General features: G+C 41.3%; 1 long non-coding RNA gene across 2 annotated transcripts; it reads left to right on the forward strand.

Moving 5' to 3' along the window:
* The first annotated feature begins 1,211 nt into the window (after positions 1 to 1,211).
* LOC125329543 lies at positions 1,212 to 9,662 on the forward strand. Of its 2 annotated transcripts, none has more exons than XR_007205204.1 (3): positions 1,212 to 1,289; positions 6,843 to 7,021; positions 9,384 to 9,662. It is a non-coding gene; the product is annotated as an uncharacterized LOC125329543 (long non-coding RNA). The 2 variants fall into 2 exon arrangements; XR_007205203.1 differs by lacking the exon at positions 9,384 to 9,662 and adding an exon at positions 7,943 to 8,552.
* The last annotated feature ends 205 nt before the right edge of the window (positions 9,663 to 9,867 follow it).

Consider the following 9,867-nt stretch of genomic DNA (forward strand, 5'->3'; position numbering starts at 1 on the left):
AACCATTTTTAAATTGATATTTTATGGCCAAGAAGGTGAATTGTTTAGGGGAAGAAGAAAAGCTCACTCAAATCAATCTGTGTAGGACTCTGTTGATTGTCTAGGTGCAACTTGAACAAGTAGAGTTGAACGTATTCTCTACTTGCCTGTAAAAGAGTCTCTGCAGCCCCCAAAGGGTTTGTGCCTGCACAGCACAGCCCCAGACACAGCCCTTGGATCAGATCTAGTGGAGCAGAGCCTCCATTTATAGCCCTCACAGCAATTCACACCCTCTGTGTGGATACAGGGCTTGTGTGCCAAATCTCAGCTGTGCTGCCTGATTCAAGCCCTAGCCTCTATTGGCATTTAAACTGCACCTAAAGCTCAAGTGTGGGTTGTTCGAGGACCATCAGCCTGTTGGCCTTCAAATCTTATCTGTGAGAGCTTGTTCTCCTCCTTTCTGTCAAGGGCAATCCCATAGTCTTTTGCAAGGAACTTTCAGCAGACTTTCAGAGTTCAACAGCCTTGTCCTTGTCAATAGACATTTTGGGGAGGAGTTAGGAGGTTATAGAATTTCCCATAATATGACTTGTTTGTCTTGCTGATGGAAGAGTACTGCTGCAGTTTACTCAGGAGGTCTGCATGAAAAGATTGGAACAAATGTCCTGAATGCTTGGGATGAATTTAGCCTGAAGCAGTGACTTCAGGACTGTTGGCTGCTTTACTGTTGCATCTAGTTGCTTGGTGAGTCTGTGTTTATCTCTGTTTCCTCGTTTGTGTTGATTCCTTTACTGGATCTTACTTTGCCATCTTTTGTCACAGGAAACTGTGTGTGTGCATTCAAATAATAGCATAACATAAAATGTGTCTCTAAGAAATACATATTTTTATATGCTGCATATAGATGATACATTAAAGATGCAGGCATCATCCCAGCCTAGGTCTTTCCAAATAATTCAGTGTTTGGATTGGTGTGGGGTGGCTAGGAGGGTTGTGTGTTTTTAAGTAAGACAAACCATTAAACTGTGAATCTGACAGAAAGCATTGTGCTAGAGACTGCTACTAGTCACATCAGCCTCTTGGCTGATGGATACGTCCCTCATTTGGAGGTCTTTTCTCTAGATGTCTTTCATAACATGATAGTAGCAACACAGTTTAACTTGAATTAATTTAAAAACTAATTAAAAGATTAATTTAAATTAATCTTTTCCAGAGCACCTTCTTGAAAAATCAGTTGACCTGTGGAAGGGAGCCAGCCAGAGACAGCCCTGAAACTACGCTTTAGATCTGAATACCCACCTAATGCAAAGGTCAGACACAGACTGCATCTGGCTGCCATCTTTTGAATGAAGAATTTCAATCCCGTTCCATGTCCCCATACACACCTGCAGGGAAAATACAGAGTTAGGTTCAAGTCTGAAATTATTATCTTCTTCAAATATGAATCCTAGATCATGATTTACCAGGAAACACTTTCTGCTAACTGCACCTAATATGTAACAACAGTGTCAGAAAATTGAAGGAAGGGAGAGAATGGTTCATTCACTGTGTGGTTTTGTTCATTTGAAAAATGGCAGCTTGTCCAGGTGCTGTGTTAGCAATAATTTTCAATTTGATTGAATAACTGGGAATACATTGCCCCATTCACTCAAAGTCCATTAGCAGTAAGGGGAGGCTAGCTGCTTCTCCATAAAACATGCAGGTGTTGCTCATATTCTGACTGCTCTAAATTGTGCAATTGAGGATGGGGTTTCAGGTATTGAGTGGTGTGATGGAGCAGGCAAAACAACCAGAATAAATCTGTGGGAGGATCCTTCTCTCTTTTTGAATGAGGAACACATGAAGTGTCTACCTAGTAGTGATGTCAGTTGAGATCAAAGCTTCCAAACGGCATTTCCAGTGACAGACTGGTTTAAAGGGAAGTGTATAAGAAAGTGTAGAGGCATAGAAAGGATGATAGCTTCCAAGGCTCATTGGGTAAGGTGAATTGACTGGAGGACAAGGCCATTACACCGAGTGGTCTAAGTGACAAACTGTTTAGATTGTCAAAAACCCATTTGGCTGTCACGCAGCACTGAAGACACATAAAATTTTGCATGACAACATTGATGTTAATGTTGTCAAATGACCAAAAATTCTGCTAGATGTTGAGATTGCTGACCCATTCCAGGCCTTGCTTTAATCTAAGACCACCCAGACTCACAGATTAAGTGCTCAAGTGCACATTCACTGGGCTCTCACCAACAGGCTCTCTCAGAAGACCCGTTCCATGTGTAGAACCTAAAACCCAGGCTGATGGATTAAAACAGAGCACACACTCTTTAGGATGTGTTAGCAAAGACCACAGGTCTTAGCCCTTCCTCATTTCTGAAAAGTGAGATTGTAATTCCAAGCCTCATATATTCAAGGCTGTAAGTTTTAAATGCAAATTACCAAGGTCAGGGTCTGGGAAGATATATTTCTAAATTGCGAAGAGGGATGGGAAGTCAAAAGATAGAGGCTCCTCTGAACTCCCGTTGGCAAGCTTTATTTGCTCCCTGTTGAGAGTGCTGGCTTTAGGCACCCACTTGTGGTTGCCTTACTCTCTCCACATTCCATGAGCAGACATTATAACAAATATTAGAATGCAAGAGTCCCTCACAGGCAAATCTGGCCTGCTGAGTAATTCAGAACTCATTTTCCTTTCCAGTGTAAACAGAGGGAGCTTTACTCCATTCAGCTGTGATTTTTACCTCATAACATCACTGGTGCAGTAGAAAACATGTGACCTGGTTGTAAATTAAGGTCAGAATTGCTGTGTGTGTACACACGGTTTCCACCATCAGATAAATACACAGATAAACATGTGGTAGCTATTTTAATCAATCATACCCTGGGAGCTTTGCCCACTGTGTTCTCAAGATCAGGGTGCAAGATGCAGCACTCTAAAGAAATTCCACACATTGCAGCAAGTGACCCCTTACCAAAACCAGGGCTGAGAAAAACCGTGATTTCCTTATTAGAATCACATGTCATCACCTTGCCAGCTACATTCCTGAATGCTCCTCAGCTCTTTTTTTGCACTGGCTTCCCACAAACACTGCACATAAAACCAGGGTGACTCACAGCATCCTTCTATGTCAAACAATTCTCCGAAAAGGCTTTGCTGGAGTCATTTGATGCCGTGTTTGCTAGTGCCCTGGAGGCCTCCAGGCAATCCCCAAGTCAGCTGAGTTCATGTTACCAGAGATAAGTAGTTGGCATTCAGACTGCATGTGTGCACAACTGTGATTTTTTTTCAGTCATAAAGTCATTTTCCAATTTATGTGGAAATCACATATTACTCACCAAATACAGGAAACAGGTCACACTGCAGTCAATATTCTCCAGGTGCTATACAGTCAATTCTGATTGCTGACTCATTCAGAAGTTTTTTGGCTTTTGTTCTTCCTAGCTGAGCTATTTGCAGCAAGCAGTGTTTGTGTTTGGTAGATAACCATGTTACAAATATGCGTAAACACTAATTATATATAAAAGATAATTGCCCAAGGGAGCAACGATCACCAGGTTTCCTCTTTTTCCCTTTTTCTTCTTTTATCCCCTCAAAGTCTGGATTTCTGCCTTATGCAAGAAAGTTTCTCAGAGTTAAAAAGTGGAAAACACTAAGAGGGTCAGAGAAGAAAGAGTTTCTGGACAGCAACTTCAGGGAAGCCTATTTTCAAAACATTGAGGACTATATTAAAGTTGTAACTGTGCAGAGTGAGGTTTTTACTTTTTTACCCTGGATCCAAGTTTACACAGCTCCCTTCATGTTTTTAGGAAGTATTTCTTCAAAGGAGCTCTGAAACTCCCTCTTAGATGATGGGTGGGGTTCTCCAAAGCGATCTCCAGGGAGACTGCTGAAAAGAGGAAGTGAACTGTCTGAATAACTAGCCTCTATTTACTCAGGTCCTCTTAATCTCAGACCACTCTCAGATGATGTGCAGGGTGTCTGCTGGAGGAAGCCGTAGTCCTCCACATGCAGTTGGCCTTGCCTGCACTTTCAAGGCATGAAACTTTCAAGCGGCTTTTCCCGTGGGCCCCAGAGGACTGCATTCTATGCCTCAGCATGAGAAAGCAGAACAGCATCCTCCAAGGGAGTGTACTTGTCAGTTCTCTCCAGGATGGGAGATGAAGTTATGCTATCCAGATGACCTCTCTCCTGCTATTGGCAACTCAGTATTCCCTGATGTTTAAATAAAACTGAAGCTGCAACGTTAATGTTTAAATTCATTCTGTGTAAAAGTTGCAGTGAAACCATGAGTCTTTTATCTCTGAGTATTTTTTACTGGTAACAAGGAAGCTTTATAATCTTATTCTAATTCACATTTTGTGCAGCAACAGGTTAAAATTTCATACAGAAATACCAATACCTGGTCATGCAGAGAGACAATTTTTAGGAGTGTATTTGAGAACTGAAGGTGGGACTTTGAAGAGCATTTTTAGACCCAGAAATTAGAGCTCAGCAGGTGGAAGGCTGTGATTCTAGAAAACAAAAAATCTTCCTTGCAAAAGAAAGAGAAGTTTTAACCTTTGGCCATTTCTGTTTGGATTTGAGGAAGAGTACAGACTGATCATATGTATCATATATATTCAGAGCCAAATATATCAAGTTGCAAGACTTGTCTTTGCTGTCTGGTGGCTGTGCCAGCACATACAGTGGTCACCAGTGTATTTTGGTGCCATTTCATTTTTGTGCTCCAGCCCTCTTGTATGAGGCTGCAATATCAGCTCTTTAAGCCTTTCAAAAAATGAAGAAAAACATACTGGGGATGGAATAGCAGCTCACAGAAGGAACACAGCTTTAAGCTTGGAATCTACTCAGTACTGAAGCAGTTCAGGACATGGGAACACTGGAAAAGAATAAAATTTTTATAGACAGATTTCTCTGCTTGAATAGCTACTGCCTGCCTGAAAGCCCATCCGTACTTTTGGAGCCACTTTAGGTCACTGCCTGTACTGTCAGTAAAGACAGCCCAACAGTTGGTAAAATCCTCCATCATGTTAGGTTTCCCTGTTTCTCATGGTGATATCAAGTGAGAATTTGAAGAGAAAGTCGATTGACCTGTGACACTGGCACAAGGTACAACTGTGATCTTTCTAGTACACCCAAAATAATCCTTATCTTTGAAAATGAGTTACTGTGTATGTCCATCCTCAAGGGTAGCCCTGAGAGTGCACAAGACAGAATAAAAAACCATCAAGCATCTCCCCTTCCCGTAAAGGAGATTGAGTTCTATTCTGAACCAGAACAGCTTGCATAAGAACATAAATTCAAATTACTGAAGTTATTTTGATAATGGTTGTGTGTCTAGGCAGGCTTTGAGAATGCCCATGTCAGATATGTAAAGTCTCTGGAGAACTTCTGGATCTCTTGTTACCAGAAATTTTGAGTCCATTCATTGTAGACTCATTAAAATGAGCTTGTGCTCATTAAAAAGAGGCCACTACAATAGGATAGCAGTATTTCACAATAAGGAAAATTGCATTATAAGCATGAACACAATTCCTCTGTGTCAGTGTCCTTTTGTCTATAAACAGCCATATTTTGCATCCTGCCTTTCACCCTTTAAAAAACCAAAACCAACAAACCACAAACAACAACCCCCCCCTGCCAACCAGCCAAGCCCCAAAGCATCAATGGAGCACAAAGAAGCTCTGCTGTGCCAGCTAACCTGCTAGTTTGGTGTAGCATAAGGTGCAGGAAAGGAATGAATGTGACTTGTTGTGACTGATTAAGAGGGACAAAGAAGGAGAATGGGGAACAATGAGTGCATGCTGTGTGGAGTGTGCATAGTCCTGGAAAGTAAGAGAGTGAAATGCTGCTGAAATATTGATAGGGTGGATAGGATCTGGAATGATTGACGGCATGTGTGTGTGTCTTGGCAAGTTTAATTGGATTTGTTGGGGTAGAGGGTGGAAGAATGTGGCGCATTTCCTTTTATGGGTTTCTTTCTTTCAGTCTCTTCTTTTCTTTCCTATAGAATTGACATTCAATGCATATACTTTTCATTGTCTGCATAGAAAACTTGGTTTTTATTCCCCTAAATTTTAAGGTTGAGGGAGCTGCGTAGAGGGGATGAAAAGAGATGTAAAACAGCTTTCATTGCTTTTTATTTACTACTTGTCTTCACTCTTCAGTGAGCAGTCATGCCTAGTGAGAGTGGTGACTTGGAGGGGAAAGAAAAAAAGAACATGTAATTGAACGGTGGCAAAATAATTTCAATATTATGATGCCCATCATAACAGCAATTCTTCCATGAGGACTTGTGTATATGCTCTACTGAGCATTACTGTGTTTTTCTTTTTGGCTTATCATCAGTAACCAGATTCCTATCATCTCGCAACAAGATGGGAAACTGGGGCTCTAGGCACAAAGGTCTTAGGTTATACCAGAGTGATGAAGTCCAGGTGCCTCAAAACGCTGATCACCCCAATGCCTGTTCAGCCTGCTGAAACCAGTCGGTGTCTGTGGGGAGCTGCCTCAGTTGCTTTGATGGTCAAAGCCTGGAGTCACAACAAGTTTCCAGCCACAGTGTATGTGAGCTTTTTCTGCAAGGCTGTCTTTTAGCCTTCTTTTCTCCCTCATGCCTTTCTGCAGCACAAGTATCCTGTGCTTTTAAGCAGAACTGTTGAACCATCTGTTCTCTCCCCAAGTGTGACTTCCCATTCTGGTATAAATCAGTAGTTCCTCTGATGTCAAAACTGGAAAGCAGAAAACCACCCTGGATTGCTGATTTCTGTAAAGTTGGGGAGGTTATGGGTTTTTGTTTGTTTTCTGTTGTTTTCGCGGCTTGGTTTGGTTTGGTTTGGTTTCTTTTTCGTCATGGATTTTGGTGTTGTAGGTCAGAGAGCTGATGCTGAAGGTGACAGCTTCCAACGTGTTTCAAAGTGAGAACCCCAATTGCTGCTCCTGGTCTCAATGGAAGAGAAGCCTGGTGTGAGTGAAGGAGTAGAGAATCCAGGAAGCTTCCCTTGTGTGGTAAAGATGGACAACTACTGATAGAGGCCACTGCATCAAAGGGTAAAAATTTTCATTTGCTCCTGTTCTGAGTTCAGTGTGGCTCACTAGCTAAAGACTTGGTAATCCCTTCTCCAACTTGTGATTTTTCCAAGTCTTTGGGCATACACTTCAGAGCTTTTGTTTCTTCCCTTCTTTTTGCTTCACTCTGCCCCACAAGCAAGCTTAACAGTCTGTGAAAACCATTGGGTTGGTAGCTATAAGGAGGGGGGACTTAATGACATGTTCAGTCATCTCTGAAGAGATGAGCCAAACATGTGTCTGGTAGCAGGATATTTTTGGAGCTGTTTGTCTATTTTCAAATAACAAGTTTAATGTAATAATGTCATTACACAGCTCTAAATTCAAGGATGTGTTTTCACTGAAACACAATAGAAACAAAGCTATCAGTCAGATAGCTCATTTTCATTGCAGTAACAGCCAGTTCCACTGGCAGAAGTATTTCTGAATTTTCCTCTTTTACTTACTTAAGGCTGCTTTTGGCGTGAGATAAATGTATCTTCCTGAGACCAATTAAAGACTTCAGGGGAAAAAAGAGGCAAAGTATAGGAGAACAGTCTGCTTGTTTGTTTGATCTGATTTGTTTTTATTAGTGTGTAAGCTAAATTCAATTTCTGAGTAAAACTGTTGATGCAAGAAACCACACATCATTTTTCTGCTCTGGATGTTGTACCTCCTTTCTTATGAAAAACCTGAATTTGAGGGAAAACAACCTAAACAGCAGAGGTATCATTAATGAAGAGGCAACCAATGTTTTTATTGCTCCACTAATCAACAAACATCTATCTCTGCCTGCTGCAAATTTGCTCCCATTGCCCCAAATATTACCTCTTTAATCTTAGCACCCTCTGCTGTGGACATCTATAACAGCATCATACTGAATTATTCTTGGTTTATAACTTGTGTATTTCTTTTGTCCCAAAGGGTCTACAAATAAAACTTGTATCAATGGAGCTGCATGAATATGATAGCAAAAATATATTCATTTCCTTGTGTTAATCTGGAAGGTAACTTTCTTTTTAAATGTTTACTGAAGAAAAGATATGTAGGAGACAAACAAAAGTTTCTAAATTGGTATAGATTAGAGAGGATCCCAAACCATAATCTTAACCTTTGCAAAAGAGATGTATAGGCATGCAACCTTGCTTCGGTCTGGAGATCGCCTCCAGGTTGCCAAGGCCATAAGAAAAAGTCTATATTTGCTACATGCACTGATCATATCACATCTACCTCTGGTGATACCGCTTCTAAAATACCAAAATAGACAAGAAGTGAAGAGTGAGTGCAACATATCTGGGGTGTATAGGCACAGCATCAACAGCTGGACAAAAGAGGTGATTGTCCCACTCTGCTCTGCACTGATGCAGCCTCACCTCAGATCCTGGGGACACTGCAATATTAAAAAGACATTGAGCTGTTAGAGAGCATCCAAAGGAGGACCACAAGGATGGTGAAGTGTCTGGAGCTGAAGCCGAATGAGGAGTGGCTGAGGTCACTTGGTCTGTTCAGCCTGGAGGAGACTGAGGGGAGACCCCGTTGCAGTTACAGCTTCCTCGTGAGGGGAAGAGGAGGGACAGGCACTGATCTCTGCTGACAGGACCCAAGGAAATGGCCTGAAGCTGAGCCAGGGACGTTTAGGTTGGATACCAGGAAAAGGTTTTTCACCCAGAGGGTGGTTGGGCACTGGAACAGCTCCCCAGGGAAGTGGTCACAGCACCACCCTGACAGAGCTCAAGCAGTGTTTGGACAATGCTCTCAGGCACAGGGTGTGACTCTTGGGGATGTCCTGTGCAGGCCCAGGAGTTGAACTTGATGATCCTGATGGGTCCCTTCCAACTCAGCATATTCTATGTTTCTATGATGTCTGCCTAATTTGTAGAGGAAATATTGCAGGGATTGTACTTTCAAATCAAACTTTTTTATTGTATCTTTCCAGTAACCAGTTCAATTTTTTTAATCTCTCAGTGACGGGTGGGTACATTTGATTTTAGCAGAGGTACAGTCTGAAAACTGAAGGAAGAAACTATTTTTAGAAGGTAAGGTAAGAATGACAAATTCTTTCACATTTGATTACAGGCAGAAAATCTCTTTTTCCTCCTTAATGAAGCTTTTTGGCCTATATCCTCAGTTGGAAACACTGTTTCTAGTGAACCTTTCTTCTTTCTTCTCCTTCATCTCACATTCTGAATATTTCTTCAGCTCTTGTCAGGCTTGGAGGCCAACCTGATGGCTTTCCCAAAAGGGTGTTTTTGAAAAATGCAGTAATTTTAAAATACACATAAGCACTTCTCTGTACTTTCAGTGTCTTCCTTTAAATGATTAAGTATTTGATATCAACGCTCCCTTCATATTTTCTATTTTCTAGAAAGCAGCATGTGTAACAGCAATAAGAGTAAGAATCAGTCTTTCCCTTCTCACTCCTCCAACTCCATCTGCTGATCACTCCTATGAGAGCTCTAACAACAGAGCTGCTTCTGAGCATTGTTGAAGATGTGGAACAGTGAAATCCTTTTTGTCAAGCCTCCAAGAGCAAAGAGCAGCAGAGATGAGATTTTGAATACATTGGTAATACTGTTGTATTGATCTCAAAACACTTTACAAACATTAACTAATTAAGCTTTAAAACAACGAAGTAAGTTTGCGTTAATGAAACCCATTTAGCAAATGAAGAAGTGGAGGTAAACAGAGGGTAAGTGAAGTGACCAGAGTCAAGTGATGAGTGAAGGTCAGAGGAAAGTCTCCTGTTTTCTATTTGTTCTGCTTTCATGTGATCTCATTGAGAAAATTTTTGCAGTGAAGCTTGCAGCCATTTTAGTTTGAAACATTTGGACATTTTATCACAATCTGGA

The sequence above is a fragment of the Corvus hawaiiensis genome, chromosome 8, assembly GCF_020740725.1.
Source record: "Corvus hawaiiensis isolate bCorHaw1 chromosome 8, bCorHaw1.pri.cur, whole genome shotgun sequence".
Taxonomy (NCBI): Eukaryota; Metazoa; Chordata; class Aves; order Passeriformes; family Corvidae; genus Corvus; species Corvus hawaiiensis.